The sequence below is a fragment of the Ambystoma mexicanum genome, chromosome 4p (genome assembly GCF_040938575.1).
Source record: "Ambystoma mexicanum isolate Mex_15411 chromosome 4p, UKY_AmexF1_1, whole genome shotgun sequence".
Taxonomy (NCBI): domain Eukaryota; kingdom Metazoa; phylum Chordata; class Amphibia; order Caudata; family Ambystomatidae; genus Ambystoma; species Ambystoma mexicanum.
In genome coordinates, this window is record NC_090927.1 from 562,863,946 (window position 1) to 562,876,188 (window position 12,243).

The following is a 12,243-nucleotide window of genomic DNA, read 5'->3' on the forward strand; positions in this document are numbered from 1 at the left end:
GGAACAGTTCTCTGGGCTCTTTCTTTAGATGATTCATTCACTTTCTTTCCTGAAGAAAACAAAAACCTGCACTTTCTGTCAAAAAGAAATTCACTTCAATTAAAAAAATCTATCGGAAATAATATTATAGAACCAAAAACATGTTGTAAGCCAAAACGTTGCCAACACATCACCTATGTCCTTAACATCACTATGAACCCAATTCTCAAATTTCTCAAATTCTCCACAGTCTTCTGACCAATGAAAATCCTCTCCTTCTGGAATTGGCTGCATGTTTGAACTATCTAATGAAACAATACACTTACCCCAACAATAACACAATCTCCTACAACTACACCTCACTCAATCAATGCAAATATACTATGTAGAAAAACTCTTAATACAATGCTACAATATCATCTACAGTTTCACTGACATATAAACATCACTCAAAAAAATACCTTCTCTGATAGGTCCAGCAATTAAACAGCATCTGATTTACTTGATATTCTATTTGCAGCCACCCGCCACACAATGAACAACCAATCTGAAAGTAAATACAAACATTCCACTCCATTGATAATTTTTTCTCTCGAGAAGCGGTTTAGGAACAGTACTATGAAGTTATTGCTAGAGTATGCCAGGTATTATCTAAGTCTTTTGGCATTTCAGGCAAAATACACTAGATAAATGGTTTCTGAGAAATAACAGGTGTATCGTATAAGTGGAAAAATCTAAATTTTAAAACTGTCCTTTTCACTTTCAAATTCAAGGGTGTCAAGCTGATTTTGTAGTGCCACTACTGTTTTAGCCAAAGGAACAGCATTGTCGGAAAAAATAAGTATATTTCATTTGTAGGAACCAAAGGCTGGAGCATCCTTGGCCACTTTGTGTAAATCTGAGGCAATATCATTGATGTCTCTTTTGTCATTCATATTCCATACTCGGATATATATATTTTTTAATTTAACATCTGAGGCTAGACAGCAGCCACCCGTTGCGCAGCATTTCTACCTGCGGTTAAAAGTGTTACCCTGTGGAGCCACGGCTCTATACCAGCAAATGGCATGGCTAGTGTTCCTGGATGTATCTTAACCAAGGGTAATAACAGTTGAACTGGCAAGGCTTCTCTAAAACTGCAGCTATAACAAGCACATGCTTGTTGCTTGTCTATGCTTTTTCACCTTTTTGTTGATTGTTCTGATAGTCAAAACTGCTACCTGTTACCTGTGACACAATATCATTGGCGTTTATTAGTTGTTTGTTACTGTATTGTTGAAGGTTATATTTGATAATATTTTGATAATAGGGCTTTGTGATTTTTGTTTGTATCTTACTGAATTTGTTAGCTATGATGTGGTACTGACGTAGAAAATGGGTGGGAACAATTGTTGAAAGTTGTTTATTAGGAAAGAAAATATATTTCAATGAGGTGCATGATACAGAATAACATATTTCTTACGCTCAAAATAAAAGAATGATCACAGAGTAGTAGAAATGTGGTTTTATTTAGAATGTTTTTATAATCACTTATGTTGTTTATTAAAGTGCTTTTTGGGGTGATCTGAAAATATGTGTGCTTTAAAAAGATGTATTTAGCTGTAGTGTGTTATTTTGTGGTAAGCTATAAGACAAAATGCATTGGGCCTCATTACGAGTCCAGCGGTAACCATGCTGGGTTGCTGCCTGACTCGTATCACTTATACGGCACCTGACTTCCTGGTGCAACAGGGACATTACAAGTCTCAGCGGATCAGGAAGTCAGGCGCGCAAAATGTTAGTCCCCATTCCCATGGAGCCCCATAGGACTCCATGGGAATGGGGATACAGAAGCACCGGCACCGTTGCTAACAGTGCCGGTGCTTCCATAAAAGCTCTGCGGGTGGGGCCTGTTACGCCCGGCAGGTGAGACCTGCGAGACGCAATGGCACCGCCTGCAGAGTTGTATTGAGGAGGTCAAGATATGGGTGCTGGTACGGTACAACCAGCGCCCATAAATACAGACCACCACACTTGTAATGAGGCCCGTTGTTTTCATTTGTTGTTTGTTGCTTTGTGAAACCTAGTGTTGAACCCCTTAACTGCCAATGGGTTTACCCCCAGTGCCAAGCCCTTTTTTGGTGATTTCGGTATGTCGACATTCAAACCAATGTAACTTTTTTGTTACACCGAATATCTTGGCCAAATGTGGCCCCATTTCTTCCCACATGTAGGCAGTCATAACGCCACCAGGGAATCCTAATTACCTGTATGGGGGTGAGAGAAGTACAAAGAAGCCTATGTCTTTTTCCTTGCAAGAGCTAGGAACAAATGGATTGTTGTTCTGAATTTTAATTTCCATGCTTTCAAGAACAGGTTGAGTGGGTGCACCTACCTAGGTGCAAAGGTAAAAGGCTCAACCACTGGTAACCCCAAGTGTTATAGGCAAGCAGATTTTGCAGGAATTTGCTGTTGTGGCTACCTAAACATGTGGGCCTGGGATTTCACAGCCACCAAGGAAAACAGGGAACCCCATGCATTTCTGAAAGGAAGACACCTGTGAGAATCCACAGAGGTCTGACTTGCGTGAATCACCCTAGTATGTATTACCCACAAACCCCAGCAAATTCTAAAATGTAGGGGGAAAAAACTATTTTCTGAGATTTCCCACCTGGAAACCACAGAAACACACCACCAACAACACATGTCCTACCTTCTAGCGTTCCCACAGGTGTCCCAATGAAAATGGTACCTCACATGTGTGGGTGCACCTATCTGCATGCAAAGGGAAATGGCTATACCACTGGTAACCCCAATTGTTTCGGCAGAGCAGATTTTGCAGAAATTTGCTCTTGTGGACAACCTACATATTTGGACAAGAAAATGCAGTAAGCGGTACACACCTAGTTCCTTAAGAAAGAGCTATTCAAATTTTGATAATTCAGCAAGTGCTGATTTTAAGGATTTCAGGGTGTGGGGGAGGAAAAAAGGCCTTTGCACAAAGCGCTACTATATAGAAGAGAAGAGAAACAGGACCCAAATTTGGGATCTTCCCATCCCCTGCACACTTTCTACATGCACCCATAGGGCGGTCAATAATTCAAATATTCACAGATCATGTATATTTTAAATCACAATTAGGTTCAACAAAAAGTTGTGAAATAGACAATGTCATTAAAAGCAATGATTTAATACATCAAACATAATCAATTTGAGGAGATGCATATTACACATAAGGGAAGTCCTATGTATTTGGCTGACGCGTTTCGAGGTGGCCCTCTTCTTCAGAAAGGGGCTCATTGGATTGTCGGTTGAAATCACAGAAAGGAAAAAGCAAAACAAATAAATATCTGCTACAACCCAATTTAAACAAATTCATTGATATAAAAGATAGATGTACAGAAGTTGAGCCATGATTAAAGAACAAATGAATTAAAGACCTACAAAAATACTAGGCTAAATGTTGTAATGGGCCTAGCCACTAAGACTGGCCAGACTAAGGCAAAGTCTCTGGTGAGGAGAAAAATATGATGAAAATAACCTCCTAACTTACCCCACAGATGTAGAATGTCTAAACGATAAGCAATCATGCAGAAATGCATGTTGTAGGGTAAGAAGCAAGTATCTATAGAGGATATGGCGCTGGTGCCTCCTCATGCCTAGGGGTATAATAGTCAGAATTCCTAATGGTGTTTAAAACTCCAAAGTAAAGCACATTAAATTCAATGTAGAGCAATGAATGTGCAACTCAACAATTATGAGTGAATGCTTCATAGGCCATCCAGGTAGTGATATTGAAATGTAACAGGACATGTAAAAAAAGCTTTTCAATCTGGAGCCGACCACATCTATCCCAATCCTAGAGGACAGTAAAATTGTATTGTAGTCATATTAATAGAGTGACTGTTTCAAGTGTCATGTGGAAAGTAAGTAAGATGCCTAAAAGAACTCGCTTCATTCAAATCAATGGTACTCATATGAGGAGTAGGGGATCTCTAGTAGATGGGTATCCCCATGAGTAGAGGTGCCGCAGATACTGCGTAATATATGTAGAAAGATGGTAATATATAAAACATTTTCTCAATTTATTTGTCATCCGAAAAGGAAGATAATCAAACATCACAAGGACCCAAGTAAGCATACCTTGTACTGCTAATGAGTCTCCAAGGGGGGTTCTACTTCAATGTCTTACGAGTTCAGATAGCGGCACGACATGTAGATATATCAGCATGCAGATGCTGGGGTTAGATCTGGAATAGTAAAAAAAGGGTAATGCAACGAGTGTATGTCATCACAGGAGCTGCAAGTATACCAAATGCATTTATAAATGACCTTCTTAAAATCGTAAGCTGAGTGGCAGAACTAATCCGATGTCCACTATTTCAGAGCGTAATCAACACGTGTAATTCTAGCCGGGTACGCGTACCCGATATGAGGGCTGGTATCTAGTGGATGAGAGGAAGATTAATTGACTCAGTACATGATGATCACTAGCTTTTGGTATAGATCTAATTAAAAAAAAAATAAAAAGATGGGTGTACCTCATAGTAGTACGTCCCTTAGAATGGGCCAGTCGTTCCTGCATCGGTTGCTTAGGAAACCAGAGTACGCGTCTATCAGAATATGTTCAATCTGTTCTATGAAATTGCAGGGAATACTGAGTTAATCTAATATGATTGGATGGAAGAATGTATTTTAGTCCTCAAGGAACAAGAGGAATGAACTCGAAATACCTTGTCGGTTCATCTTGATCGAATGCGAGCGACGCGCAGATTCCAAGCAGCGTGCAGAGTCCCAGCACCTTCGTCACCAAGGAGACGGTCGAAGCGGGGGATGCACGGTGCCATATCAGTCAAATGTATTCAAACAATTGAAACTAAGGAGGGACCTCACTTGGGCTAGAAAAGAGGTTGTCTATTTTGGAGTGGCTCAAAGTTAAATGTCACACACCAAAAGGTGAGTAAAGTTAAGTATAGTTCACACAAACCCCTCTATGGGCAGATGCGAGTTGAATATTATATATAAGTATGGTCCCATAACCCATTTGGAAAAAGACAGAGGAATAGAATAAACAGAAACACATTCGGAAAGTCAAGAATGAAAAATAAATGTCAGGTACAATGTGCTCAACAACCAATATCTCACGTCCATAATGATGATTAAGAGAGATTAGATCTGTAAATAAGAACCATCGTAAACATAATAATATACATTCACAAATGATCATAAATGATTATAGAGATGGTCAAGATGGATCAACATACATAAACATACATAAACAATGTCCCTGTATATAGTACATTAGGTTTGAAATCGCCAAAAGAACGCATAACATTTGAAAATTCACGATGCTTATGAATAGAAGTGTATATTACATCATAGTCACATTGCCTGAGGGAAGTCAGATAAGTGTATACAAACAATCCTGGACATAATAATTTACATCACATATCATTATAGAAATGGTCAAAATGGAGTAACATGCATCAGAATGTGTATACATATTCTTTCATCTAACGAGATATACCTGATATCAGACATGATTATAAGATGGAAGTGATCCCTTACAAAAAACAGCTTAGAGAGAATTCCTCATTGAGACCAAGGGGATGTAGTGTATCCAGGACATGTATTGAATACTTTTCTCGTTGTGACATGATGGATTGATAATTTCCACCCCTCTGGGGGCGTTTCACCACTTCTACCACTTGAAATTTTATTTTAGCAATAGTGTATTGGTTTTCAATAAAATGTCTAGCTACAGGGGATCAGAGATTCTTGCACTTAATTGTAGATGTATGTTCTGACCATCTGTCTTTCACTGGTCTTGTGGTTTGGCCAATGTATAGTATCCTGCAAGGACATTTTATTGAGCATATCACACTCGCCAAAAGTTAGGTGGAGAAATCCTTAATCTTAAATTTCTTGCCTGTTTGGGGATGAGATATTGTATCACCTTCAATCACATTGTTGTAATTATTGGAATTCAGTGCTGAGAAGAAGTTGCTTATCCGTTGCTGGTCTTTCTGCACTTACAAGTGTCCATCATAGGTGCCTTAGGAATTAGTCTCAAGAGGTTGGAGTCATTATGCAGAATGGTCCAGTGTTTTCCTATTGTTTTGCTAATTTGAAAGCTCCATCTGGAGTACTTAGAGATTTACAATTGTGGTGTTTCTTTCTCTTTGTCCTTAAAGGTACTTAAGTTGTTCTTTCTTGAGCGTAGCAGTTCTTGTTAAAGCTTCATCCGTGACCATCTCTGGATATCCCCTAGATTCAAACCGTTCAATCAAAAGAGAGCATTCCAAGTCCAGACCTACTCGATCAGAGATGATTCTTTTGAGTTTTAGCATTTGAATGTATGGGAGGCTCTTATGCATGGACTTGGGATGAAAACTGGTGAAATGTAGTAGATTATTGACATAGGTCGGTTTGTAGTAAACAGTCATTGCGATGTTGCCCTCCTTGATTTCTAGACTTACGTCTAGGAAGTGTAGCGATGGTTCTCCTACTTCCATAGTGAATTTGATTGTGTTATGCACTGAATTGAGATATTCAAGTAAAAGGTCTCATTCATCTCTTGTTCCACACCAGATGCCAAAGATATCATCAATAAATCGTTGCCATATTAAAATCTTGGATGACCAAAATGGGTGGTCCAGTACATGATCTTTTTCAAATTTAAACATATAGGTGTGACCCTATACAGGAGCCATGGCTAATCCCATTGATGTGCCAGAGGACTGCATGTAGTGCTTGCCCTGAAATCGGAAGCAGCTGTTGTATAATATTATTTCAAGCAATTCAACACCAAATTCCTTGTTCCCTCTTATGCGCGAGTGTTTCAGCAAAAGCCAAAGTACTGCATGAATGCCTTCATTGTGTGGTTTAGAGATGTATAAGCTACAGACGTCCGTACTAAAAAGAATGCACTCTGTGTCCAAAGCTGTGATCTCCTGAAGGCAGTTTAGGAAGACTGTCATGTGCTTTAAATATGTGGGGTTTTTCTGAATTAGAGGTTGTAATAGCCAGTCCACATAGATAGCGAGCGGGTTGAACACACTATCAGTTCCCGCTACTATTGGTCTCAAAGGCGGATTATTGCTGTCTTTATGGACCTTGGGTAGGCCATAAAACACTGGTGTTATTGGATGTTATTGATTACAAACTGGCTTGTTTTTTCACTGATCCAGTCATTTTCTAATGTGTTGTCAATAGCTTTATCAATCAGGATCTCAATTTTGTGTAGCAGATCGCCATCCAATTTGGTGTAAGTAGCAGTGTCATTAAGCAATTCAAGGCATTTATGTATATAGTATGATGTGTCCATAACCACAATGGCACCACAATTGTCAGCTGGTTTGATTGTAAGTTCTTCATCCTTAGCCAACATCTAAACATGTTCCAGTTGACTTTTCTTGATGTTGAGTGGTGAAGTTCTCTGATAGTCAATTCTCTTAAGGTCATTCATCACACTTTTCTCAAAAAGATCCAATATGGAGTTCTGAATCTGTGGATCAAAGGAGCTTTTGTGGCATAGCTCCAAGTTGTTATCCTCAGAATATGTGGGTTCTTGTTTGAATTCAGACTCAAAGAACATCTTCAATTTGAGTTTTCTCAAAAGTCTGTGGAGACAGACCTTTTCCTCAAACAGTGAGGTATTACAGGTAGGCACGAAAGAGAGACCCCGGTTCAAAATTTCAAGTTCACCACTTGTGAGATTTTTGCTCGATATGTTAATCATTAGGTTCTCACTTATTTGTTTCCTCCTTTTTGTGGTCTTCTTGCCCCGTCTTGTTTTTCTTTTTCTTTTTGCCTGTCCTTCAGGCCTAAAAAAATGCCTGATATACCTGGAGTTGCTTCTGTTTGTGGTATAGTAGGTCTTGCAGAAGATGCCAGATGCCTCTCCTTGGTTTTCGGTTTGGTTTTGTGCTCGATCTCGACCTACAGGTTTGCCTACACTGATGTTACTGCAATCACTTCCCGAGTTAGATGAATTATGGTGGTTAGCTCTACTTCTATTCAAATTCCGATGTGATAAAACTCCTGCCAAGTATAGACAATGTCGTTCCAATAGTCAAATGTATCTTGTTTCTCTGTTCTATATCTGCTTTGTATCTACTCAATTTGTCGTTAATATCATCTAAGAGTTGTGTCAGGTCCTCTGTAGATTTGAATTCTGATAGTTGTGTTGTAAGTGCTGTCATTTCCTTATCTGTAGTTGTTAGGAATTTAGAGAGTTCTTCAATGGTTAATACGATGAGATCTAACAAACATTTATTGAGGATTTGATCCCACTTGGCGATGAATGTCTTACTTTCACTACACGAAGTAGGTCTTAAACAAACCCTCAAGCCTCTGGGTATTTATTCTCTGTGATTTGTAGTACTTGACCAGAGTGCTAGCATGTAGTTTTTACGAGATCTCACGTCTAATCAATTTCTCTAGTTGGAAAATAAGTTTGTCAGGGTTACCTTTGCTTTGTAGAGATTTATCTGTGTCCTTGATGAGTGATAAAATGTGCTTAGTCCCCTCTCCATTGAAAGCTAGCATTGCAGCATGTTTGTCAGTAATCTCATTAATGCAGGAGAATGACATTTTATAATTGGTATCTATATGAGGGTGCTAACCACTTATTGTGTGCCACATTGGACAGCCAGGGAAAATAACTGAACAAGAAAATATGGTAAGCAATGGACACCTAGTTCCTTAAGAAAGAGCTATTTAAATTTTAATAATTCCGCAAGGGCAGATTTTAAGGATTTCGAGGTGTGGGGGAGGAAAAAAGGCCTTGGCACAACGCCCTACTATATAGATTTAGGTCTGGGGTGTCGCAGCCACAAAGGAAAACAGGGAACCCATGTATTCCTGAAAATAAGACACCCGTGGGTATCCACAGATATCTGACTTGCACAAATCGCCCTCAAATTTATTCACCACAATCCCCTGCAAATTTTGAAATGTATGAAAAAAAACTCAATTTTGGGGACGCTATTGCATGGCTGAACAAGATGGCCGCCGCCTGAAAAGCTTAGGCGACAGGCTCATTAATCCTATTGAAGATCCTGGCCCCTGACGCTCTGTTTATTCCCCAGGAATAATGAAATGTGTATAGGAAGCATCCGAGAAGATGGTGGTGCAACAGAGACTTGTAGGGTTCCCCAGACGAGGAGCAGAGAGGAGTGGCGCACTGCGCCGTAGTCCAGCGTGAGGTGCCGTGTGAGTAGAGGAGGGGCAACTCACAGGGCATGGGCCTGGGCTGCGGAGCGCCTGCAATATCTGTATGCCTGTGGCAATATGGAACAGTACTGGGGAAAGATGGCAGAACCCAGGAGGACTCGCGGCTTGCCTCTCCGGAGTGAGCGGAGTTCCCCAGCCAGTAAGACCACACTGGACGGACAGACGGTGACATAGAGGAAGATGGCTCCCAGACTGGGGAAGCAATTGTGAGTGGTGGGTCCCTCTCCCCCACGGCGGCACTTAACATTGCCTTGAGGAGTGGGCTGGGGACCGGGACCACCTCCTGACAGAGTGCGGGTGCCGCTCCCACTGCCACTTGCTGATCCCGTCCCCCGCAGCACAAGCTGGCTGCAGCTCTGAAGTAGCAGTCCGGGCTGAGGAGAGAGAGACGCCTGATGGAGACAGGTGTCAGACTGCCCGCAGGACCCTGAGACGACTGTGGGCTGCGGGTACATGGGTGGGTGCAGCGGAAGACACAATGCCAGAACCCCATGGGCAAAAGAGGGGAGCAGCTCATTGAGGCCAGAGAGAGCAGGCGGGGTCGCACCGTCAGCCCAAGACGAACCACGGTTGAGGATCGGATGAGGGGTGAAGCCATTGGAGGGCTGAACAGAAGGGCGCAATCTGCTGTCTGGTCCCCCGTCCTGAAGAGAGAACAGATTCAGACATCTGATCCTGCAGCAGCGAGGTGGGGGGCCCAGGAATAGCGACGACATAATACACTGGGAGCTTGGTGGTACAGAGCGCAATGACACCAACGGCACTAAGTCAACCTGCAATCACTACACCCTGGAGAGTGCTGATTTAGGCAGATCATCTCTTGTGGGACTGTGGACCCCAGGATGCATATGAGGCTTACCCCACAATAACGTTGAGTAGCATCCTCATGGAGCAAGGTGTGCTGGAGCGGTGGGTCCCGAGACGTGGGTCCCGAGTCTGCCGGGCCTAGAGACCCAAGCTACTCCTCACTGATGACGCCCAACAAGGCTGAAACATGTCTGGGGATGCTTGTGGTCTCGTGCAGAAGGGATGTGACCTAGCAGTTCGGGCTGGACTGCCCCTTTTGGGGTAGGACCATGCCTGATTTGCATATGGTTTTTCCCCTTCTGTAATGGCTTGGCAGACTGAAAAATGATGGTCTGGAGGGTTGCCCAGAGCTTTGCCCGTGGTTATGATTTATTCAAAACCTTCCAGCCATCACCTTTCGTTTTGCTAAAGTCACCCCGAGTGGGACGGGTATGCCCAGACATGGGTCCCGAGTCTGCCGGGCCTAGAGACCCAAGCTACTCCTCACTGATGACGCCCAACAAGGCTGAAACATGTCTGGGGATGCTTGTGGTCTCGTGCAGAAGGGATGTGACCTAGCAGTTCGGGCTGGACTGCCCCTTTTGGGGTAGGACCATGCCTGATTTGCATATGGTTTTTCCCCTTCTGTAATGGCTTGGCAGACTGAAAAATGATGGTCTGGAGGGTTGCCCAGAGCTTTGCCCGTGGTTATGATTTATTCAAAACCTTCCAGCCATCACCTTTCGTTTTGCTAAAGTCACCCCGAGTGGGACGGGTATGCCCAGACGTGGGTCCCGAGTCTGCCGGGCCTAGAGACCCAAGCTACTCCTCACTGATGACGCCCAACAAGGCTGAAACATGTCTGGGGATGCTTGTGGTCTCGTGCAGAAGGGATGTGACCTAGCAGTTCGGGCTGGACTGCCCCTTTTGGGGTAGGACCATGCCTGATTTGCATATGGTTTTTCCCCTTCTGTAATGGCTTGGCAGACTGAAAAATGATGGTCTGGAGGGTTGCCCAGAGCTTTGCCCGTGGTTATGATTTATTCAAAACCTTCCAGCCATCACCTTTCGTTTTGCTAAAGTCACCCCGAGTGGGACGGGTATGCCCAGACGTGGGTCCCGAGTCTGCCGGGCCTAGAGACCCAAGCTACTCCTCACTAATGACGCCCAACAAGGCTGAAACATGTCTGGGGATGCTTGTGGTCTCGTGCAGAAGGGATGTGACCTAGCAGTTCGGGCTGGACTGCCCCTTTTGGGGTAGGACCATGCCTGATTTGCATATGGTTTTTCCCCTTCTGTAATGGCTTGGCAGACTGAAAAATGATGGTCTGGAGGGTTGCCCAGAGCTTTGCCCGTGGTTATGATTTATTCAAAACCTTCCAGCCATCACCTTTCGTTGTGCTGGAGCGGTTGACAGCCCCCTGTGCAGACTACAGTACTGGTAACACTGCACCTACAGAAGGCCTCAAATACACGCCAGCTCCCTCATGGGAATTGAGACGCATGCAGGACTGAGCAACTGCCCAGTGGTCATACTAAATTGAGCGAGGGTCTCGGGGAGAGCCAGTGGGTGCCTTGCAGGGCGAGGAAGGGGTCCACAGAGCGAGGAAATGCGAGGCAGCGTCTTGACACTGTGGGAGGCCAATTTGCCCCATACCTGAAAAGAAACTGCGGCAGAAGCCCCATATATGCATCAGGTATCAACTCTATCCAAGGACCTGCACCACGTAACTATCCTCAGGGCCACAGAAGATAGCCATAATACTCTGAGAGAACGCTTCTGTCTGTATTGAAGTTCACACACCAGACATCATCTGCCCCTTACTATTAGGGGACAACAGGGTGGTAGACGTTGCAACCCTGCACAGCAGGAACAAGGCAATTACGAGGGGGCCCGAGCTGCATAACATCCATCCTGTAAGGAGCCTCGGCCGGGTGGAGAGGTCAGGCAAACCGGAGAAGAGAGGACAATAATACAATCTAGCAGCTCTCAGACACAGCAGGGAGCATGGCTGCCCCCAACAAGGAATGTCTCCTACGGCATCACCTACACCAACCAGAATCCACTGCAAAGCCCAGGATTCGTATATAGGATGGTCAACCCCAAAAATCAAGCAAGAATGGAGCAGTTTGCCCAGACGGAACAGCCACTGTTGACTACCACCCCCCAACAGAGCCTAGCAACACCACAGGTTGACATGGCGGTCTTAAATCAGACCTTGTTGGTGCTAAAGGGCTGCACAGACAGCCTAGGGGCAAAGA